Consider the following 25773-nt stretch of genomic DNA (forward strand, 5'->3'; position numbering starts at 1 on the left):
CAATGAATATTTGCATGAAAGAACCTCAGGAAGGTAGGACAATCAAAAAACATTTTTCATTGTTTTTGACTTTATTCAATACAACCCCCCTCCTGTGTCCTTGCCATGTCTGTTAACAATCTGATGAATTGGTATCCATTAAAAATCGGAACAAAAATTTTCTTCCAGTATATAGTATGGAATCATTTCTAAAAATCATTACTAAAATTCAAAATATGGGTTTTTTATAATTTTAAAATTTGTTTGTTTTTAATTGAAGAAATATTTAGATATCCCCATTGGGCATTGCCAGAGTAATACACCCACCACCAAGTCACCATATTCCACCTCCATCATCATTGTGCTTCCTTCCCACACCCCTCTGCTAGCCCCTTCCTGCCTCAGTGTTTCAGTTCTGGATTCAGTTTTCAAGGGTTTGTCTTTAACCTTGTCTTGATCTTACTTTTAGTTTAGGTTCTTTATGTTCCATATATTAGTGACACCATCCAGTAATTTATCTTTAGCCCTCTGACTTCACTTATCATTATTCCTTCTAGCTCCATCCATACCCTCACAAATGGCATGCGTTTATCTTTTCTGATTACTGAGTAATAATTTCATTGTGTATATATGTTCAGTCAGCATCTGTTTTGGAGCACTTAGATTGTTCCCATAATTTAGCTGTAGTAAGAAGCCTGGCAATAAACATGAGAGTGCAAGTTTTCATTTGAATTAGTGTTTTTGAATACTTGGGGTAGCTACCTAGTAGTAGAATTACCGGGGAAAATGGCAGATCCATTTTTAATGTTTTAAGATACCTCCATACTTTTTTTCTTAGGGGCTAGACCGGTTTGCATTCCCACCAGCGGTGCAGAAGAGTTTCCTTTCCTTCACATCCTCGCCAGCTCATGTTGCTTCTGGTCTTTTCAATAGGACCATTCTCGTAGGTTTGAGATGGGCTCTCATTGTAGTATGAATTTCCTTTTCCCTAATGAAAAGTGATGGTGAACATTTTATCATGTGCCTGTTTGCACTTTGGAAAAGTGTCTGTTTAGTTCTTCTTCCCATTTTTTGGATGGGGTTATTTGCTTTGTAGAGTTTCAAGGGTTCTTTGTATATCTTTGATATTGGTTTTTTTTTTTTTTCACATATATGATGTGCAAATATTTTTTCCTATTCAGTAGGGTGTCTTTTCATTTTAATTGGCTTCCATGTTTTTGAAGTTGGGTTCTGGAGATTTTTTTCTCTCTGTGTAGTACTATTCCCTTGAGTATTACTGTTGCCATGTGCTCCGGGTGTCCCTCTTCCCATTAGCTTTTGGACCCAGTTGCTGTGTGTGGGACTTCCTCTGGGCATGGCTCCTCCTGCCCCACTGTTTAGAAGTCTCACTTATTTGGCCAAGAGGCTGGCTGGGTCTCATTTGAGGTCCAAACCCTCTGGCTGCTCTGGCTCCTACCCCTTTGTGGGTCTGGAGTCTCTCTGATCTTACTTGGTGCTGGCACGATCTCATGGGAGGTCACCAGGCCTCTGAGGGCTTTGGCACCTTCACCAGTGTGGGTCTAGAGTCTTTGGTCTGGGTGGGCACTTCTGGGGTTTTGTAGGAGGTAACAAGCCTCTGGCAGCTCTTGTTTCTCCTCCAATGTGGGTCCAGGCTCTCACCAGTGTGGATGAGTGCTGGCAGGTTCCCATGAGAGGGCCCTAGGCCTCAGGTCCATCTCAAAATATGAAAAGTTTGGGGAAACATAATTGCATTTTCTATGTTAGATGACATTGTTTATTTGAACAAATAGTTGCTGCCATTGAAATGAATCTAAGAAATAACTTTGAGTTTACTTTTAAGATAAACAATTTATCTTATTTTTGTATACTTACATACAACACACTGGTATTTGACAAAGTTCAATTTTTGTTGAGTTACTGACAGTGAAGAAAAATATATCTGAAGACTTTATCTATTGAGATTTCTTAAAAAGTAAAATGTTCCACTTATGCGTAGGATTTCACTATATACTAGAAAACTAACTCAAATATTAGAAAGAAAATTAAAAGTCTGTTGTAATCCATCCCAAAAGGTGCATTCCTCTAAAATAAGCTGTTTTATGAAATAATTTTAGTAACCAGTGGCGTCTCATTGTGGATGGAGACATTCAATTAATAATTTTCTAGCTAATGAAAAAATTTTGAACTATTGAATAGCTATTACAGTTGTAGCATAAAAGACAATTTTTTTTCAAAAAATGACTATTTTCTAAGTGATAATAGGAAACATTATTCATTAAATCCATGGCATTTTCTCCCTGCAAATCACAGATCTACTGAAATTTATATCTTTTAATGCAAGTCACAGATTTACTGCAATTTATATCATTCCAGTGAAAATAAATATGTAATTTTTTCTAGTGGAGTTATTGTTGATTTGTTTTTGTTTTGAAACTACTGGAAATATCTGGTAATTGTTGTATAATGTTGAGTATGTGGTCTGACAAAACAGGAGAGTGAAGTGACAATAGCCAATGGACTGGTAATTTGATGTCAATAATGATTTATTTTATGTTAATCCAGGACTAATTATTCCAATTCTATCTGTGTTTTCCTTTTGATGTCTCAAAGCCTTTTGCCTATTTTGTTATGTTTTAACTTCAGGTAAATCAAACCACATCAAAACAAGCATGAAGAAGAGCTCTGAGTAGACTAGAGGGTAGTGGAATTGAAGCTGTGTACAATTATGGTCTACCAACACTCTCATTAGATTTGTAGGTCTGGGGTATACATATATCTTAAATTAACCTGGTGGATTGGAGCCCTGGTCCTGACATACAAAATATCACCATGTCTTAAGAGAAAGAGAGCCTCAGGCTGATGGAAACATCTTTCAAACAATTAATTGTATAATAGCTTATTGTGCCATATAGATGGAGAAAAATTTTGACCCTCTGGACCCGTGCTCTTTACTTGGCCTCTTTGAATTATTTACTCTTCAATTTGCCCTTCTTATTATTTTTCTGGTAGTAGTTATTAACTGTAGCAATCTCTTCAAGTCTTCTAGGTGGTTACATTGTATTCTGACAATGTTCTATTCTTCATAATAAAACTTTGCTTTCATTATTATTCAACATGTGGAATTCTTAATCTTTCTTAAAACATTGCAAGAGAATTAATATCCCCCCCTTATAATCTCCTCATTCACTATATCTATGATAGCATTTAGTGATTTGATAGCTTTGATTTTACTAGATATTTTATATTCTGATTTTGCACATATAAACAACACAGATATAAATTTATTTTAAACTCCTTAAAGAGCAAACTGTATCTATTTAGCCTGAATTTTGGAGATTTTAATATATCAGATATGGCAGATGATTCATCATTACATAATAAGTACTCCACAATAATTATTCTTATTGATTGTTGATTAAGATTCATTATCAATATAATATAAGTCAATTTGTCTTCACTTAGTCTATTTTCCTGAAGTCATATGGAAGTTAAATGAAGGGGTCTGCAGTGGTGTTGTATCTGTTTATCATACAGTTGGGTCTCATAATCTAGCAAAACTGAATTAATATATCTTTCAGCATTTGGCATATTAAAACAATAACATAAGAAGGAAGAAAGAAGAGTGGGAGAAGTAATTCAGAGTTAATATAAACTCTTAAGATCTATTTATGCATACAAGAACAGGGGTACAGGCCAAGGATGCAGGGGGTGAGAGGATTCATCAGAGACAGAGTGGGGAACAGAACAAAATGAAATACACTGCTGAGGGGAACAGCAGGCGAGGCAGGAGAGGTCTGTCTTGCCATGTGGGTAGCTCCCTGGCTGGCCAGGGATCGAATTCGTGCTGCAGAGGCTGCGGATTGCTTCATAGTACAGTGCTTAACCCCTTGAGCCACCAGCAAGGCCCCAATATAGACTCTTAATGCTTCATTCTTGTGCTATGTGAATTAAATTATTAAAGAATTAAGTGAATATTTATGAGTATACTGAGTATACTGTGCTAAGCACATGGGACTTACTATATATATATATATATATATATATATATATATATATATATACACAGCATGAAAATAAGATAGATATGATTATTTCCTTTATGGGACTTACTGTATATTTACATTGCAAAAATATTATAAAATGACTACATATTAATATATATCTGATAAAATGGATAGAGAGTTCAAAGTAAAGATGGCATTAAATTCCAAGACCCTGAGAATCTTAGAGCATGTTCCAATCTATCTCATCTATTTATCATTAATGCATCCATCTATATATCTACCTGCCTATCTCGCTATCTATATAGAGTCTGGGTAAAAAAGGAGAAGTCTAGGTGGGAGATACAGGTCTGGGAGTCATTAAATAAATGGTGCTTGAAGCAATGTGAAAGAGAACATAAAAATAAGTGAAAAGGGTTAGGAAGGAGTGCTGAGATGCTCTATTTGTGGAATTTTGGTAATGAAGTCATCTGAGGAACTTGCGTAGGAGTGGCCAAGGCAGTAGGAGAAAAGCCAGGAACTTTAGTGACACTGAAGCCTAGAGCAGAAAATATCCCGAGATTAAATGAACATCTTTGCCAAATGCTGCTAAGGTCAGATAGCATGTGGATAAATGTATCCCCCAATCTGGTGCCACCGATAACCTTTGCAAGAACCATTTTAGGGAAGTTGTGGGGATGCAACCCAGATAATTAAGTATTAAAAACTGAAAGCAAAATGAGGAAAAAGAAACAATATTTAAGCAATTATTTATTTCTTTATTGTAAAGAGGAGCATAGAGAAATGAGATAGAAGTTGATGTAGGACCAAGTAAAGTTCATTTGTGGTTAATGAAAACTGTTTGGATACTTTAAACACGACTATTCACCCAATGTGGGATATTTCATAAGAACAGAGAATATAGAGAAATAGCTAGAATTTAACTGTTGATACAGCATCATCCACCTGCCTTTTACATTCCCATGTTTAAATACAGATGTACGTTATTGATATAATAATCCAAGATAAACTAGCATGAAACAGCGTTCTTGTTTTACCCAACTGTGAGTGACTAGAGTAATCATGGGAAGCTGTAACAGTCTTCATCTGAAGGTGACTAGTAAATTTTTTTAAAAAGACTATGATGTCACTCCAATGACTCCAGCTGCAACAGAAATGGAAAATTTTGCCACATTAACTCAAACTTGTCTTTTTCTTTTGCTAGAGTGTATAGCAATGTTTCTGGAGCCCAAATACCATTGTTGATTCTGGCTTTTTATGTCATTATAGAATTGTCTTGTTAAAAGCATGAGGCAAACTTGATAGACAATCAAGTTTAACTTGATAATAAACAGAGCTCTACAGTCCTCAAATATTTCAACATCAGAGAAAGAGGGGCAAGAGAGATGTGAGTCCAGGGCTCTCCATTCTGAGTGGCCTTGGCTAAGGCTACCACCACATCTCCATTATGTGGCATCTGAGATCAGTGTGGTCATTGGCACAATCAGGCCTTCCAAAGAGAAAAGACATACAGGTCATCTGTTGCTCTGATATTTTGCATATGATATTGCCTTTGCAATGGACATGGCAACTCAGAGTTTTGGGGTAGACTTTTAAAATCCATTGCTTGCCTTTTGAAACTGCCTCTGAATTCAGAACTGTCAGGGTAAATTTGCTTTTCTTCTCTTTAAACATTAGTATTTGGAAAGCTTCTACTTGAACCAAAGGGAGTTAAAATAAAGCAAAAACTTGATTGACGGAGTGCAGAACTCAAAAAAACTGCCAAATACTGGGGGGTTTCGTGGAGACAGTCTTATCTAACTCTCAGCATGTTTTGATGGAAGAGTTTTCAGATGACACATAATCTGACACATATTTAGATACATGGGTATGTAGTTCCTTATCTTGGCAAGGAGATCAAATACAAAAACCAACTCAGTTATACCCTCAAAGGTAAGAGGGAGTTTCTTTTCTTGACACTCTGAAGCACAGGATGCTTAGTCAGAAATATTCCTGAGTGGCAATCATGTAAAAATTGCAGTCATGTAAAGATTGTTCCCTGACCCTAAGTGAAAATTCCCTATCCATTCCTGTTTGGCTTCTTCAAAATACGTTTGTTTAATAGGGAAGTCTAAGAGAAGGCAAAACTTGCTACATAGGAATTGCTTCTTCCAGGTGACTACAGTAAAATCTTTAATGTGAAATTGTGGCATATGCTCTCTTATTTGTCTCTGAACTCCAGCAAACTGTCAAATGGGGCTTTTGGGGATGATGGACATCTAATCAACATGTTTGCTGCTGTTTTTTGATTCAGCAATTGTTAACAATACAAATGGTGCCTTTGCTGTTTCATAAAGGTTATCCTGTCATAGAAATCTTCGCTTCAGAGCCTCATTCACCTAGAAGTGAGCGCTTGAGAAAGAACACAGTAATATGACAGTAGCAGGCAGTTGCATTTATATACATGATTTTGACAGTGAGTTGGGAGTGAAATGTGGGAAGCAATTCCATTCCCTTTTTTTCTTTTTTATGGTGCCCCATTTCATAAGCTGATGAAAACAAATTAACATAATTAAATGACCTAACTTAGAAATAGTGACTTTTAAGCTTATTACCTTGAATTTACCTTGATGCGAAAATTGCAAGCTTTTGAAATGTTAGCCATGATTCAATCTGTGTGTGTGTGTAAGTGACTGATTAAAAGCAAGAAGATAATACAATTTTAAAATGAAAGTCTTTTTAGTTCTGTGGTAGCCCCTTTAAAAAAAAAAAACTTTAGAAATGGTTGACATATTTAAAAAACTATACATATTTAATGTACACAACTCAACAACTCAAAGAGTTTAGGAACAGTTATACACCTATGAAAGCATCATCACCATCAGGGCCATAAACATATTTGTCTACTCCCAAAGTTTCCTCTTGTCACTTGTTTATTGGTGGTAAGAATACTTAACATGAGATCAACTTTCTTATCTTGCTTTAAGTACACAATACATAATTGGTAGATATAGGCTCACTCTACATAATAGGTCTCCAGAACTTATTTATCTTATGTAACTGAAACTATCCTATGACCAAAACTTCCCCATTTCCTACTCCCCCTGCCCCAAGCAAAAATCATTCTACTCTCTGCTTCTATGAATTTGACTACTTCAGATTCTACATATAAAAAAGTCCATATGTTATATAAATAATATATGTTATATAAATAAGTCAGTAAGTTTTCTGAGTCTGACTTATTTTACATAGCATAATGACACCCAAGTCCATCCATGTTGTCAAAATTTTCTGGATTTCCTTCTTTTTAAAGGCTGAACAATATTCCGTTGTAAGTTTATACCATATTTAAAAAATTCATTTTTTCATGGGCATTTTACTTGTTTCCACATCTTGCCTGTTATGAGTAATCCACAATGAACAAGATAGTGCAAATATCTACTCAAGATCCTGCTTTAATTGGAGAATATACAGAGGTGGGATTCCTGGATCCTGTGATGAATCTTTTTAAAATTATTTAAAAAAACACTTTATTGTTTTCCACATTATTTGTACCAATTTACATTTCCACCAACAGTCTGTCAGGGTTTCATTTTTCTCCATGTCCTCACCAACATTTGTTATCTTTTACTTATTTATTTATTTTTTTAAGATTTATTTATTTATTTATACAAGAACTGGTATACAGGCCAGATGCACGGGAGGGTGAGAGGATTCACCAGAGACAGAGCGGGGAACAGAACAGGCGGACTGATGAAATACACTGCTGAAGGGAGCAGCAGGCAAGACAGGAGAGGTCTGTGTGCTATGTGGGACCCTCCGGCCACCTGGGATAGAACCAGCGCTGCAGAGGCTGCAGGCAGCTTCAAAGCGCTGCACTCAACTGCCTGCACCACCAGGGGAGGCCCTCTTTTACTTTTTTTTTTTTAAATTTTTTTTTTTAATTTATTTACTTATACAAGCACTGGGTACAGTAAGAAGCGCGGGAGGGCCAGAGAATTCACCAGAGCCAGAGCGGGGAGCAGAGCAGGCAGAAGGACCAAAGCACACTGCTGAGGGGAGCCGCGGGCGGCAGGAGAGGTCTGCGCGCCATGTGGGACCCTTCTCTGGTGGCCGGGGAGCAGCCGGAGATCGAAACGGCGCTGCAGAGGCTGCAGGCAGCCTCACAACCCAGCGCTCAACCACTGGGCCACCGGGGAGGCCCCCTCTTTTACTTTTTTAATAATAGCCATCCTAACAGGTATGTGGTGATAGTGCATTGTGGTTTTGATTTGAATTTTCCTTATGATTAGTGGTATTGAACATCTTTTCATATATTTGTTAGTCTTCTTTGGTTGCATGTTTATTCTGATCCTTTGCACATTTTTAGATTATTTGATTTTTTGCTATTGACTTACAGAATTCATTACATAGTTCAAATATTAACCCCTTATCAGATATATGACTTAGAGATATTTTCTCCCATTTTATAGGTTTCCTTTCCATTTTGTCAATTGTTTTCTTTGTTATACATTTTTCTTATATTTTCATGCAATCCTTTTTTTTTATTTTTGCTTTTTTTATGGGCTTTTTCATATCTGCAGTCACTGCTAAGGCCAAAGTCATTCAGCTCCTCCCTCCCCTCACTCAGTTTTACAGCTTCAGGTTTTATTTTCAAAATCTTTAATCCACTTTTGGTTAGTTTTTACTTTAGTTGTGTGATAAGGGCCAAATTTAATTTTTGTGCTTCTGGGTATTCAGTTTTCTCCACATCATTTATTACAGAGACTGTCCTTTCCTTATTGTGTATTCTTGCTGAATTTGTTGAAGATTTGTTAATGGTATATGTGTAGATTTAGTTCTGGTCTCTTTACTCTTTTCCAATTTTCTATATGCCTGTTTTTATGCCAGAACCCTGCTATTTTTATTACTATAGTTTTGTAATATAGTTTAAAACTGGAAAGCATGATGCCTCTAGCTTTATTCTTCTTGCTAAAAATTGCTTTAACAATTTTGGGATTTTTTTTTAAGATTTATTTATTTATTTATACAAGCATTGGGTACAGTCAGAAGCGCTGGAGGGTGAGAGAATTCGCCAGAGCCAGAGTGGGGAACAGAACAGGCAGACTGACAAAATACACTGCTGAGGGGACCAGCGGGTGTAGCAGGAGAGGTCTGCACGCCATGTGGGACCCTCACCCAGCGGCTGGGGATTGAATTGGCACTGCAGAACTGTGGGCAGCTTCGCAGCCCAGAGCTAAACCGCTGCACCACCAGGGGAGACCCAATTTTGGGATTTTATGTGGTTTCCTATATATTTTAGTATTGAAAAATATTTTATTTCTATGAAAAATTCATGCCATCCTTTTCTTTTTTTAACAAATTAATGACACTGGATTGCTGGGTACAACTACAGCATGTACCTGCTATTTCTATTCCTGCCACAGTCATTTAAGGATATAGTATGGTGCCAATGTGCTTTCTGGGATCTGGCCTTTGCTACACAAGAAGAGAGACTGACATTTTTGTCAAAGGGAATCATTCTTCTCCTCACTTGACTGGTTAACTCCTGCCTCTCCTCTTGAGGCTAAGCAGTGTGTGAAAGACAGGAGTGGTCTCACTTGTGCCCTTTTGTCTCATGGCATTGGCAGGGCCAGTAGACACTCCCAGAAAAAAATGTCATTTCATGTTATTTATCTAAAATTTTTCAATTGATTTACCACATTATATATATTCTGGAATTACATCTTTATCTGTATGTATACATAAGCCTCACCTCATCCACTACCAATGTTCTAGAAGTGGAACTAACTATTTATAGTGCCATATCAGTTTTGATGTTATTTTTAATTGAAAATGGCAAGGTGACTTGTTCAAAGTAGAGAGTACTCAATGAATCACTGTTGTTGTTTTGTTTGTTTGTGTTTAATAGGAGGACAAAACCTTAACATTCATCTAAGTCGTTCACTTTCAACATCATGGATCCAACTCTACCAGGTAAGCTAGTCTGTTATATCCATGCATTGGGTAACTCATCCTAGTTAACATTACAGTTATTTGTTATTTCCTAGATCTGCCTCCTCTGTCCAATAATTCAAACCTTTGCATTTCTCCACATAGCAAATGTTGCCTCTAGAATGACCCTTAACATGGTAATTTCTCCTTCTATAGGAACTGATTCTCAAATCTATTCAGTCCATTGTGGCCTAACTGGCATTTTCCATCCCTGATTTCACTGGGTAGGAACACACTCTATTTGGGGGCCTCTGAATCAAATAAAGTCCTGGTGCCTGCAGAGGGTGCACTCAGAGATATCATGATTTTGTCACCTCAGCACTTCAATGTAATAAATTAAACCCTTTGTGATCAGTCACCTGATATAGCTTCAGGAGTGTGGGCCGTCATTAACATTTGGTGGTGAATTAATAAGTTTCATCCTGAACTAGACATATGGTCAGGCATTTGTATCTTAAAAGAATGCCAATGGTTATCAGTGGATCAGCTTCAACCCCATTATTCATATAATGGTCTTCTAGGATTTCTTATCTGTTGATTATTTGCTAAAAGAATTTATGGAGGAGAATGGCTAGGATTGGACACAGTTAATTTGATTAGGATTAAAAATAATAACTTTTAATCCGTATTTCTTAAAGGGTTGATCTTTTACGAGGTCCATGAGATCAAAATTCTTTTCACAATAATTCTAAAATGTTATTTTCCCTCCTTACTCTCATTCTTTCATGAACATATGGTAGAGTTTTCCAGAGGTTGCCTGATGTGTTGATGTTATTGCCCTGCAGCTAACAAAACAGGTGCTTACATATTATTGGATTTTAAACTTTATTCAGTGATCCATATAAATAAAATTACAATGGGATCCTCTGTATTTTTTTTTTTTAATAAAAAGCAATCCTAGACAAAAAAGTTTGAGAACTTCAGACATGGGTTAATGTCTTACTACTTGCATTGCTAGAATCCATAAAGTGAATTATTTTTCAATGTCTCCTTTCAAGATTTTGATCATTATTTAAAGCCATGAAAAGCCATCTTGTCGCTTAGAAATTGACCCATCAGAAACAGAATTCTCAATGAGGTGGAATTAGATGAATCCTATAGTATTTTTTAAAACATATATATGTATATTTAAATTATATATAATATAAAATAATTAGAATGTAGCTTCAAATGCCAGCTTGCTCAATAATTACCAGATTTGTAGCCTGCCAGTAGCTTACATAATCTCTATGTGCCTCAATATCCTAATCTGTTAAATGAAACTGAATTATACTTATGTCACATGGTTGTTAGAAGTATATGAGATAGCACATTTAAGGCACTTAATGCAGAGCTAGCTTATGGTAGTACTTAATAAATACTAACTAGGGCCTCCCCAGTGGCGCAGCAGTTGAGCGCTGGGTTGCGAAGTTGCCCGCAGCCTCTGTGGCGCCGGTTCGATCCCTGGCTGTTCCCCGGCCCCTGGAGGAGGGTCCCGCATGGCATGCAGACCTCTCCTGCAGCGCCCACTGCTCCCCTCAGCAGTGTGCTTTGGTCCTTCTGCCTGCTCTGCTCCCCGCTCTGGCTCTGGTGAATTCTCTCAGCCAGCCGCTCTGGCTCTGGTGAATTCTCTCACCCTCCCGCGCTTCTGACTGTACCCAGTGCTTGTATAAACAAACAAACAAACAACTCTTTAAAAAAAAAAAAAAACAATTTGGCTAATCTTTTTCAGCCATGAAGCAGTTGAAACGAAACATTGGGTCTTGCAATTGTTCTCTAGTTCTTTAGTTGGATTGCAATGCTTAGAGTGAGAACAATATTCAAAAAAGAGAAGAGGTAGCAATAATACAGATTTGACAGTCTTGCTAGAATATGCACATAAGAATCTGATCTATAACTTGTTGTTACTCACTGGTTGAACTATTCTAACTCAAAAAAAGGAGTAGACACTGAGCTTATCATATACTACATTCAACTCTTTGGAGTTGTTTTTAAGACCAAAATGTTCTTCCAAATTCTGAGCATTTACTTTTACTCTAATTTACAATCCTAGAATTACTGTTAAAAACAACAATACAGACAAGTGACTTTTGTTTTTAAGTCAGGTCCAGTGTGCTGAAGATAATGATTTATGACATGAACCTGATGAAGCTGCTATAATTGACATAGTCCAAAGTAGCAATCTGATTATAGTACCCTCAGTTGCAGCTTTCTTTTAAACTAATTCTATCTTGAATTTAGAGAATGATGTCATGATGTCTCTCTATATTCATCTCCTACGTATACAAATAAAAAACAGTAACCACTGAAATATTACATGTAGATATCTGAATGAACAATTTGGATGACTTCATGTTCAGATAATCCACAGTTCAACTGGGGAAAGAGGCATTGTGGCTACACTAGGATGGGCTTGAACGATAGCCCCAAGATTATCTGAATTTTTCCTTGAGCTAGTTCCCATGAAGGAAAAATGTAAAGTACATATTATTATTGACTGGGTCTTAACCCAACTGCGAGGGAGCTTAGTGGAATGGAGGATCTTTAGTACCACAATGAAAGCTGGTTCAAATATTGGCCTAATTTCAGTTTAAACGCAAACTAAAATCTTTGTTTTTATACAATGTATGAAAGGAAATCCCAATCCAGAGTATAATGATCAGTGGTATATAGTGATATAGTAGTATATCATGTCTCTATGATAAAACTTCTTCAATAATATGTTTAGTGTCTTGATGGAAAGATAAATTAACATTTATTGCACACTTCCCACATTTTAGGTACTGTGCTTGAAACTGGAAAATTGTGATTTTATTTAATCTACATAACAATGCTGTGAATGGGTATAATTCAGTTTCATAGATGAGGAAAATGAGTTTTAGAGAGTAAAGCCACTTGCCAACTTGCATCAGGACTGATTGTTTCTCCTCTGAGTCTCTTTTATATCCCATATACATCCACAGAGCCCAGCAAATTCTCTCATCACTCCAGCTTTTTGTTTCTAGCATTTGTTTCTTGGCTCTTTCATGCACTCCTCAATCTCATTTTCCTTCTACTTGCTCTGTAAATTTTCCTTTATAACCAACTTCTTTAATCTTCTTTTATTTCCCCATGTTTTTGGAATACCTTGTGCATACCTTTATTATGGTACATATAATAATTTTATTGTAATCATTTTTGTGTTTTATGCACAATAACTGCTTTCCCAAGAGCCCACGACCTTCTTAATGATAGGATCTTTGTCTTTTCAACTATTATTTGAAGTGATGCTCTGTGTCCAATGCAAAGCATGCACAATAAATACGCGGTTAAATGAAAATATAACTTTAAAATAACATTGAATAAATCTTATGTCATCCGTGAGATTTTACCAATTTTGCTGAACTTTAACGTGAGCAAACATTTACTTTTTCTTTCTCTCCCACTGTAGATTATGTTTCATAATGGCAAGGATTAGATATGATTTGACTGTTGCTCTGGTGCCTGTACTTAAGATTGCCTCCGAACAAACAAACAAACAAACATAACATTTAATAATTATGTATTGAATGTATTAATTTTATAAAATCATTAATTCCCAGGATCTTGTAAAAGAGCAGAATATTTTCTCCAAAGTCCAATTCATCCCTTTAGGCCAATTTGTTCATTAAAATTTTTGAGCATCAAAATGGGCTTAGCACCATCCTTTGTGTAGGAAATAAACAGATGAACATGTGTTAGGCAACTAACATTTTATGTTTTAAATTTAAGCCATAAATTTATTTTAAGTTTAAATTTATTTTAAACATACTAAGGTAACATTGTTTATAATTCAGAGGTATAGGATCTCCCCATGAAACTGATATCACCCACCCACCCACCAATAAAAATCCATAGTTAAGGAGTTTCCACTTTAATAAGTGATTACTGATAGTGTCAATTATTTTTGAGATACAGTGATGGCTGAACTAAATCTTAATTTGGTGTCATGCTAATATTTAGTTTCACCAAATTCCTGCCAAATAACATTTTTTGATTAAACCAGAGTCCTCTTCAGGGTTATTTATATGGCAGACTAATTATTAATTATTAATTATTAATATTTAATAATATTATATTTATATGGCAGACTAATTAATAATTAGTTAATATGAAGGAGGTGGCAATTATATTGTATAGCATAGAGCTTACAGCTTCTGTCCATCTGTGAGTTAATAACAATTTCAGAAGAGCTGAAGTTTTGAAAATCATTTTGAGAGATTTTTCTGTTAAATATGAAATACTTACATTTCCATTTCCCAGAGGATAACTGTTGCCACAGAAATCTGCTTGTATACATGAAACAAATTCTTTTAAAAATGAATTTTTCTTTATTTTCTGTTAATTACAATCCCCTGCTGTATTTCCAGAAATGATGAGTAACACACCATTGTTAGCATCAAGACATTTTAACTTTAACATTATTTCCACAAGTCAGGAAAGCAGAATGAAATATTTGGATGTCAAAGCTATGGTGAGGAATATATTAAGAATTATTAGGAAAAAATCTAATAATTGTTCATTAAAAGGATAATTTTCTTTTTTATTTACCAACTTTATTGTGTATTTTGATACCTGGAGTAGATATTTGAACTCCCTTGTAACAGTGATGGGCTTTGGATTGCAGAGAAACTTTCAATGTTATATAATATTTTGGACTTAATTTTTCAAATCGTGTGAAAACTAGCAACCAATTCTTAAGATATAATCCTTTTTCTTTTTTTTTTTTTTTTTTTTTTGTGGGACCCTCGCCAGCGGCTGGGGAACGAACCGGCACTGCAGAGGCTGCGGGCAGCCTCGCAGCCCAGCGCTCAGCTGCTGCACCACCAGGGGAGGCCCAAGATATAATTCTTAATATAATGTAAGGATGCCAATTCCAGTGTGGTTTGTAGTTTAAGTATAATTGGATTATATATTGCTCTACTTGAGTACTTATTTTTCCCAATATTTAGTAATTATAAGCTACTTCCGGACATGAAACCCGGTTGTAAGTACATATTCAAAAATGTTGGTTGATTGCTAGTTTAATATTGAAATTAAATCAGTGTTTCCCAGAACATGTTTAAAGATACAAAATAGGACATTTTTGGAGTGTCAAATTATTTAGGCAGTATGTATCTCAAACTGTTGTTTTCATTCTCTTTTTGTGCATGTTTCTAGTTCCTTCCTTAGCAGGTAGACTGAAAATAAGGTTTTAGCTAACATTCAACTATGAGGTTGACATAGGTTAACATGTATTAGCCTAACTTGTGAAAGTCCCAATTTGCTGGCATTATTGTAGCCTTTACAGTAAAAAATCAGTGAGTTAAATTGGTTAGAACAAATAAGGTAACAAAAGCTAATGGTGAATGGCAGAGAGAGAGAGAGAAACCTGAAATTTAGGAACCAATAAAGTCCTCACAGTCAGCTCAGCACAGCAACTTGATGAAACACATTACATAGTTAATTATATGTTTTAAAGTGGTAGCCAAGGATTTTATTGTTTTCTCATGTAAAGTTAAAAGGAGTTTCTTATTGAGTATTTTGCTTGAATGAAAAATCAGAATCCCATTCAAATGAGAATTATAAAGGAAGCCACTTAACAAGGGTGTTTAGGAGATTGAGCTAGGTAATTGGAGTAGCTCCAGGAGTAGGTTTCATTTTTCACAGGATTGAAAAACAAATCAATTGCTTGTTAGCAGTATAGCTCTGCAGACTTGATAAATGCAAACCAAGCATGATTCTTCAACATTGAGTCTTTACAGAAAGATCAAATTGTACAATATTTACATCTGAGTCAAACTTTTAGTTAGAAGGTAATAAGAGAGTGTATGGGTATGGAATATTTGGGGATTCAGGACTTCTCAGAAGTTCCATAAGAACCTCCTGGGCTGCAACAATATGAGATGCCAAACCTGATTGAGACTTAAGGGAGAGAAATTCATTAATTTCATTAATTCATTAATTTGATATTTTCTAAGGCAAAATATCAGCTTTGCTGATCCATGCTCATAACCAAGCATGAAGTTCAATATCAAATGATGGAAAGTTCTATGACAAACAATTGGTAAAGGGTAGAATTTGAATAAATGATGCTGATCCTATAGGCATTCACTTTGATCTCCAAAATATCTTTCCTATATAATCATTTCTCCTTTTTTTATGGCTACCAGCCAATCTAAGCAACTATCATTTCTCACTCCGGCCAATGCAGCATCCTGGAGTAGGTCTTTTTGCTTCCGTTCTTGCTCCCCTATAATCTATTTTCCAAGCATTTGTCAGTGGCCTTTGCAAATACAAATGGAATTAGGTCAGTTCTTTTCTTGAACTTCTGTGATGACTGCCCCTTGATCTTTTAATAGGATGTGCGTGTGTTTGGTATCCCTTGACTACTCTGTGGTTTCCTCTCAGACTGCCCTCCCTCTCACATGCTATGCTCCAGTCTTCTACCCCCAACTCTTAGAAAATATTTCTTTTAAGATTTATTTTATTTATTTATGCATACAAGAGCAGGGGTGTAAGCCAGAGGTGCAGGATGGGTGAGAGGATTCACCAGAGTGGGGAGCAGATTAACTGAAATACACTACCCTGAGCAGAGCAGCAGTGGAGACAGGAGAGGTCTGCTGTGCCATATGGATTAGCTCCCTGGCTGGGGATTGAACTCATGCTCTAGTGGCTGCAGATAGCTTCATGCTGAGACTTAACTCCTTGCACCATCAGGGAGGCCCATCAGAAAATATACTAAGTTCTCTCCAGCCTGCATTTTCGGACTTGCCTTTCCTTTGCTTCTATTTAGAAATCCCTTCTCCATCTGACAGTTCCCCATACATGCCTACCACACCCCTAATTTCTGCCATCTCATTCTTCTCATCTTGGCTTGGGTGACATTTCCATACAGGGGGTTTTCCTAAAATACTTACTAAAAGTAGGCCCGTGGTTATGTTCTCTTGCAGCATCCTGTTTACGTCTTCCATGCACATATCAAAATATGCAATTTCAAATGTAATTTTTGTTCTCTTCTTTTGTTCATTCATTCAATAAACATACATTGAGCAACTATTACATGCTTGGCACTACTCTAGGCACTTTCATTTTGAAAGATTTATTTATTTATTTATGAGAACTGGGGTATAGGCCAGAGGTGCGGAAGGATGAGAGAATTCACCAGAAATGGAGTGGGGAACAGAACAGGCAGATCAACTGAAATAGACTGCTGAGGGGAGTAGTGGGCGAGACAAGAGAGGTCTGCTGCACCATGTGGGGAGCTCCCTGGTTGCCGGGGATTGAACTTATGCTGCAGAGGCTGCAGATAGCTTCATAGTGCTGTGCTTAACCCTGTGCGCCAGCAGGGAGGCCCTAGGTGCTTTTCTATAGGTGAAAAAAATCTGATGAATTTCCTCTAAATTTTATATTCTAATATCGGGAGGGAGATATGATTAAAAAAACAGGTGGGTGAATTATATATTAGAATGTTGTAGATTTTGACTTAATTTTTTAAAAAGCAAAGAGGAATAGGATAAAGGAATTGAAAATTCCAAGTGATATTTAAAGAAAGACTTGAAGGAGGTAAGAGGTTGCCACCATCTGAAGGGGCATTGTAGGCAGAATTGATGACTGCTTGTGATTGCCTTGCAGGAGCTTGCCGACTGGGTTTGAGGATAAGCCCAGAGGCCAGAGTACCTGGAGTAAAGCAATTGATGAGGACAGTGGTAGACAGATCAAAGTAATGACTTCTTGTGAGATCATTTAGGGCAATCAGGGCCTTGTCATACTTTGACTTTGACTCTGAAGCCAATAGGGAACTTTTCAGGGTATAGACTACAGAGGTGATATGATCCGATTTACAGCGTAAGAGAATCATTCTGATAACTTGCTGAGAAAAGCATAGGATTTTCTAGAGAAAAGAAGTGAGAACAGTAATGGGTTGGAGGTGATACTCAATTTTGTACATAGTGAGTTTGAGATGTCCTTTCACCATCCAAGTGGAGATGTCAAATCACCCTTTGAAAATGAGTCATAGATGTGGGAGAAAGGTCTAAGATAGAGATTTAAAGATGGATTCATAGGCCTGAAAGTGGCATTTAAAACTATAAGACTTGGGCCTCCCTGGTCGCACAACGGTTGAGCACTGGGTTGTGAATCTGCCCGCAGCCTCTGCAGTGCTGGTCTGATCCCTGGCCACCAGGTGAGGGTCCCACATGGCGCGCAGACCTCTCCTGCCGCACCCACTGCTCCCCTCAGCAGTGTGTTTCGTCAGTCTGTCTGTTCTGCTTCCTGCTCTGGCTCTGGTGAATTGTCTCACCCTCCTGCGCTTCTGACTGTACCCAGTGCTTGTATAAATAAATAAATAGATCTTTAAAAAAAAAAAAAAACACTTAAAAAAAAACTATAAGACTTAATGAAATTACCAAGAAAGTGATAGCACATGGGGGAAAAAGAAAGGAAGGAGTGGACCTTGTCTCTTTCTAATAATAAAGGGGTTGAAAAATTGTGAAAGTAGTGAGAGAGACTGAAGAAGACTTGAAATGACTAAGATTGAAACTTAAAGCAGATAGCAAACTGAAACTGTTGAAGAGAAAAAGTAGTTATGTGTGTTGAATGTGTCTATTTTATTGTCTTTTTTTCCATCATTGCTTTGTTGGTAAACAGAGAACAAGGGTCTTATTTCTTTTATCAGGTATCACATCCTTGATTTTTTGCAAAGTGCTGCACATATCAAATACTTGGTGAATAGTGAAATCATTTAAAGATAATTAAAAAAGAATCAATTACAAAGCAACAAATGGTGACTGATGAAAGCAAGCACTACAAATCAAAAATAAAGCAGAAAGTATTACATAAAGGAAAAGATAATAAAGGCTTGGGGAGAAAGAATAAGAAATTCATAATAAAATTAAGAAAAACAATAAAATGATAGTTTTCTAATACTTGCAATTCCCCAAATATATCTCTAGTCCAGAACTCTCCCTGAAAGTTAGATATATGTATCCAATTGCTTGCTAGATATTTTCACTTGAATGTCTAGATTATTTTTCAATCTTACTCCAATCACTTGCATACTTCCCTCAGTAAAAACTGACAAAGTCTTCACAATAGCCTAAGGTTCTAAATAATGGAGATCTACTCTCATCACTTCTGCTACCATTCTTTCCCTCACATTCTCCTTCCCAGCCATATTGGCAGCCTTTGCCTTGAAACTGGTCTCTTCCTTCATAAATTGGCTAAAACTGGAAATTTTGTAGACTTCTCTGACCACGCCATAAAAAATGCAGCTCACTCCCACGTGATCCCACATTCTGATCTGCTCTATTTGTTGTAGTTACTGGCCCTTACCTCCTAACACTCTGTGTAACTGACTATTTTTTTTAAAGATTTTTTTTTTTCATTTATACAAGTGCAGGGGTACAGGCCAGAGGTGCAGGAGGGTGAGAGGATTCACCAGAGATAGAGCCGGGAACAGAACAGGCAGAGTGATGAAACACACTGCTGAGGGGAGCAGCGGGCAAGACAGGAATGGTCTGCTGTGCCATGTGGGATTCTCGCCGGCTGGCTGGGATCTAACCCACCCTGCAGAGTCTGCATACAGTGAACAGCTTCACAGTGCAGTGCTCAACTGCCTGTGCCACCAGGGAGGCCCACTGACTATTTTTGTTGTCGATATGTTTATTATTTATCATCCTTACTAGAATGAAAACTCCACCAGAGCAGAGAGAGCGGTCTCCTAATTTTTATCTCTGACCTATCACAAGCATTGAGCATTTATATCTGGTGCATATATCTGTAGAACAATGAACACATATAAAATTGGAAACAAGCCTCCCTCAGTTATAGAGAGCCTCACTGCCATACTAAAAATGGTAGTGTCTTTGGAGAGATGGTGGCATCACACTGAAGGTTTTGAGAGGTGTCACAGGAAAAATCAGTGCTGTATGAAGCCAGATTTGTATTAAAAATTAGCTCATGTTGCTCCAGAAAAAGAAAAGATACAGGAGAAAGTCAAGAGCTTATAGGAATAAAATTGTGTGGTGATAATATTTTAAATAGGATGATGTTAGTAAGAAGAAAGCACAGATGCAACAGATTTTAAAAACAAACAACAGGTAGCCTTTAAAGTAAGAGCACTGTTAAAAATGTCAATTTTATACCAATGAAACATCATTAGGCATGAAAGAAAAGTTGTATTTTGGGGAGAAAGATATAATATTTTTTGTTAGGAAAGGTAGGTTTAAGGTGATTATGGTGCCTCCATGAGAATCATCCAGCAGAGCTGCAGACAAGAGCTACAAGTGCTTGGAGGCTCTGGAGTTCTCTGCAGAAGAAAGAAAGCTGAGTCCACAGAATTGAGGGAGAGCTATAATGAAGAGTCTGTGGAGCAAGAGAAGCAGGCAGTCAAATGGAACCTGGTGTGACAGAATTACAGAAAAATATGGACATTAAAGGCTAAAGAATTTAGACATCTGTAGGAATGAACACTGAAATGATTCTTTTCATTCTCCAAGAACTCTGTACCTCTGTACCCATGAAAGGCAAGAGGCTGATGCTCATAAGGCAAAATTCACCTTGATGAAACAAGCAAAATATTCATATCAGCAATGAGAAAATTCTTAAAGGGATCCACTTTTTCCCCCTGTGTTGCTAGTATTAGTTTTATCAAGAAAGATTGAGATTAGAGGGGACAGAGAATCAAAGCTATTTTCAATCCCCTCCTTGTCTTCAGAGGGAGCTTTCTGTGTGTAAGAACTATAAGTAGATTAGTACAGTGGATAATAGGGAAGCAGATATTGAGTTGGGATACCATTATTCATACTGTAAATCAAGAAAATTAAAAAAAAAAACCTCAGAAGATATAGTTAAAATAGCAGAATATGTATAGAATTGCATTTCACTGAAACTTCCTGGAAACTAATGTCTGCTGATATGATCCATTCTGTTACTGTCAGGGAAATGATTTGTGCTAATAGTCATTTCATCAGTAGTGGATCTCAAAATATTTCACAAACATTATAAAGAAATAACTTTTTCCTTTTTTTCTTTTATATATTTTTATGCAAGTTCAGAACTTTAATGAAAAACAGGTTTTTTTTTTTTTAATTTTAAATCCAGAATTCTTTCCTGAATATTCAGAAGTAAACTTCAAACATGGATGGAGTTGGATGGAATATTCAGCTGGGACAGAACTGGGTTTTACAAAGCAGGATCTTAATACCAGTTTGTCACATTCTGACTTAGAAATAATGAGTAATTTATTTATCAATGCTATTTCTCCACTTACAAAAATACAGATAATAATAATAATAATGTATATAGAATAATAACTACATAGTTCAGTACTGATATATGCTGATAGCCTATTGTTTTATCCTCTTTAGGAAAGCTTTTATGACTTTAAAGACCAGAAATCTCTTCTATGTTGACTCAGTCTGAAAATTTATGGCCAGATTTCCTCCATAGAATCATGGTTTCATGTTTCCTTCTATTCAGACACATATCAATAATGGGTAGAATCTAAAACATGAGAAGATATGTAGCTGTGCGTGAAAGCAAGGTAAACATTCTGAGCACTGGGAACACATGTAATGAGTAGTGCTCTGGTCAAGGCTTTATGGTGCACTGGGTCTACGAGTCAATAAGTGTATGCAGAATTGGATTATTTCTGTGAGTAAAAGGAGAATGCAAATGCTTCATAGAATCCCAAAGCTGGGCTCATTGCTAAAGTCAGGATTGAGGGTGGCTGAGACTCTCAAAAATGAGAGGAGACATGAGTCTCAAAATGTTCTGGTCATTGTCTGATATAGAGCTTTAAGCAAACTATGCAGTTAGAGAGGCAGGAAAACAAAATGGCAAATTCAGTTGATGGTGAAGGAAGGGAACCAACTTCAGAGATAAAAGCTTTAATGAAATGAAAGGATCAAAGACTCAATATAGGGTGGCACAAATTACGAAATAGCACAGAACAGAAAAGAAGAAACAATCCTATCTAACAGATGGAACAAACCAGAAAAATCACACAAGAAAGTGGAAAATACCTGAGACAATCAAAATAAAGAATTTTAAGCAATTTAAAAGTATTTGTAGGTACTATAGGGGTGCAGGAGGAATTATCCCCTGTTCCTATGGGTTCTTCTAGGCTTGCAAATAATCAAATAAGTAATACACAGATTGGAAAGAGGAAAAAAATGAAACAAAGTATAATGAAGTATAATAAAAATCTTTGAGATTTGCCTTTACACATGTAAATGCATCTTGCAAAATGTGTCTTTGCCTTTACCATCAATCTCCAAATTTTGATGAATATCTTATTATTATTTGTTACTATTTCCAACCAGCCTTCAGAGTCCCTTTTAAGAACCAAAGAACATATTTTAGGGTGGCAAGTGTTTGCTCCCCTACAATATGAAATTTCCCAAGGGAATAGAAATGCAAAACCTCAGAGAAAAGCAGGAAATAAGAGCAGGAATTAAAAATTTCAAGTAGGAAACTGAAGAAAAAGGAAAAAAATCACTTTTGAAAATAAGATAATATTATAAAGTGCATAAAGGAGAATGGTTATCACTAAAATTTTAAGTGTTGTTAAGAGTATAAATGAGAGAAGCCAAGAAAATGAAAGAAAAGTAGATTACACACTATGGCAGGGGAGGAAAAATGTGCAGACATAGAAAAATCTGAGAGACAGAAAAGAAGTCACACTTTCATAGAAGACATTTACTTTTATAAGATTTAATCGCCATTCTTATGGGTGTCTCCCTCCCTGTACCAGAAAGAGTGCTTCTACCAGAGATTCCTTTTATTCCTAAGAAGCTTATCTGCATAATAGGGCATGCTTTGTTTTCTAAACATCTATTCTGCATTCTTATGAATGGCTTTCCTTCCCTTTAAATCCCCAACCCCCTACTGTTATACCTAGCTGTAGGGGCAGGATGGACACTGAGCAGGTTTTCTAGGATCTGAGCCGACTGGGTAAAGGAGTCTTGGAACCCTCCGTGGCTTTCTCAGGCTTTTATTGAGCTTTACATGCATTGAAGCAACCACGTGCATGCCAGGCAGGAGTGCCAGGGGCCCAGGAGGCCACTAGGCCTCCAAGCCCCCCACAAGTCTTCACTCTGGGCTTCTCTGGTTTCTTTCGCCCCTTCTCTCTCCTGCCTCTCTCTCTCTCCTGCCTGCCTCTCTCTCCCCTCCCTGCCTCTCTCTCTCCTGCCTCTCTCTCTCCTGCCTCTCTCAGTACTCCTCCCATGGCCCACAGAAGTAAACAAGACAGTTTGCAACAATATAACAACTGCAGGTGCCCCATCAGGCAGGGCAATCCTAATGGTGGGAGGGCAGAAAAGCCTGAAAACTATTTACCAAACCATTTACCCAACACTAGCTCAGGATATTATATAAGCCTCAATTACCCCTCTCTGCCTTTTGAGTGCTCATATGTTTATGGATCTTCTGTATGTACATAATTAAATTTGTCTTTCTCCCTCTAGCTGTCCTAGAACAATTTAATTATTAGACTAGTCAGAGAACCTAAAAAGGGAAGAAGGGAAAAGTTTTCCTCCCCTACAAGTATATCAACAGTGAGCGAATGAAAAGTAGAGCTGATTTTATTTTTCAAGCATCGTTTTTTTTAACAGATTTTTTTTAGATTTATTTATTTATGCATACAAGAGCTGGGGTACAGGCCAGAGGTGTGGGGGTGGCGAGAGGATTCACCAGAAACAGAGTGGGGAACAGAACAGGCGAACCGACCAAAGTACATTGCTGAGGGGAGTAGCGGGCGAGTCAGGAGAGGTCTGCTGCACCATGTGGGTTGCTCCCTGCTGGCTGGGGGATTGAACTCTTGCTGTATTGGCTGTGGACAGCTTCATAGGTTGCGTCTTAGCCACTTGCGCCACCAGGGAGGTCCTCATCAGCATCTTGATGAGAAGCACTTCATGTTTTAAGTTGAGGTTAGCACTGAAGTGACCTTATGAATAATAGTTGAACTTGGCACAATGTTCATTATCAATTTTTGAATTCTTGATGAATAAGCTTCTTCATATACTTTAAATAGCTTGGTTTGGCTGGGGAGATGCTAGAGTGGCCAGAGACCTTGTGACCTCTTAAGAGACTGCCAGGGAGTCCCTACTTGGACCTGTCCAGGTATGCAGAGGCCTTGTGACCTCCTGTGAGACTCCACCAGCATCTACCCAAACTGGCAGATACCATATGACCTCCCACAGCACCCCACCAGTGACCACCCTTACCAGTGGGATCCAGTATCCACATGGGAGTAGGTGCCAGAACATTCAGAGGCCTTAGAACCTCCCTTGAGACTTCCCCCAAGACCATATTAGATGTATAATGTACAAATACTTCCTCCCATGCGTTAGGGTGTCTTCACTTTTAATATGGTTTCTTTTACTATGCAAAATCTTTTTAGTTTGATGTAGTATCATTTATTTATTTTGCTTTTGCTTCCCTTGACATTAGAATCAAATCCCCAAAGACATCTCTAAAGTCAATGTTGTGGAGTATTTTGCTGTTTTTTCTATATATTATATGATTTCAGGTCTTCAATGCATTTTGAATGAATTTTTGGTCTAGTTTCATTTTTATGTGTGTGACTGTACATTTGTTCCCAGCAACACCATTTGTTCCCAGCAACATTTCCTTTCTCCATTGCATTCTCTTGGCTCTTTTGTCATGAATGAACTGTCCATTTGTGTGGGTTTATATCTGTGCTCTCAATTCTATTCCATTCTTCTGTGTGTCTGCATTTTGTCCAATACCATACCGTTTTGATTACTATAGCTTTGTAATATAGTTTGAAATCTGTATGTATGATACCTCTGTTCTGCTTTTTTTTTTTTTTTTTTGTCAGGATTGCTTTGACTATTTGGGTTTTGTGTGGCTACATATGAACATAAGAATTGTTAGTACTATTTCTTTGAAGAATGTCATTGAAGTTTGATAGGTATTGGATTGAATCTCAATATTATTTTGAATAAGATGGACATTTTAACTATGCAAGCCCAGAATATCTTTAATTTTTTTGATGTCATTTATTTCTTTTAATAATGTTTTATTTGGGGCCTCCCCTGGTGGCACAGCAGTTGAGGGCTGGGCTGAGAAGCTGCCCACAGCCTCTGCAGCACCAGTTCGATTCCCGGCCACCGGGCGAGGGTCCCTCATGGCGTGCAGACCTCTCCTGCCACCTACTGCTCCCCTCGGCAGTGTACTTTGTTCTCTTCTCCGCTCTGGCTCTTCTCCACTCTGGCTCTGCTCTGGCTCCATTCTGTTCTCTTCTCCTCCGCTCTGGCTCTGGTGAATTCTCTCACCCTCCTGAGCTTCTGACTGTACCTGGTGCTTGTATAAATATAAAATAAATAAATAAATCTTAAAAACAAAAAGATGTTAAAAAAAAAGAAAAGGAAGGCAACAAATAGGTATTGATTGCTATAATTGCCCAGCACTGGCAGTACTTCATCTCAATTCTAGAAGTGAGAATACTATTGGTTTGATGAAAACTTGTTTAAGCTTACAAAAGTAGGAAGAGTAGATTCAAGACTTGAAGCCAAACATGTTAGACTTTTTTTAGTATAATCCACAGCCTCCTAAATGTATTTTTTTGGTATGTAGAATATGCTTCCTGTTTTATTTATTCACATACTATATATCTTCCCTTGATAATCCTTCCCCATTATGGTAATACCTTCCTTTACTATCAGAAGTCTCAGAATACTTTCCCTTCTTTAAATTCTTATAGCATATATGGCATATAGCAAAAAATCTTGTTTCTTTACTGGTTTATATTCATTATTTTTTTTCTTTTACTGGATTTCATATCCCTTGAAATTAAAGACTGTAGTGTTGTTTTTCC

General features: G+C 37.1%; 1 pseudogene; it reads right to left on the bottom strand.

The window, feature by feature from the left end:
- The window catches only part of LOC119242812 (NAD(P)H pyrophosphatase NUDT13, mitochondrial-like), a 58613-nt pseudogene extending 40823 nt beyond the window's left edge, over window positions 1-17790 (bottom strand).
- Window positions 17791-25773: the final 7983 nt, after the last annotated feature.

The sequence above is a fragment of the Talpa occidentalis genome, unplaced genomic scaffold (genome assembly GCF_014898055.3).
Source record: "Talpa occidentalis isolate TD23 unplaced genomic scaffold, MPIMG_talOcc4v2.1 talOcc4.13, whole genome shotgun sequence".
In the NCBI taxonomy this organism is placed as follows: Eukaryota; Metazoa; Chordata; class Mammalia; order Eulipotyphla; family Talpidae; genus Talpa; species Talpa occidentalis.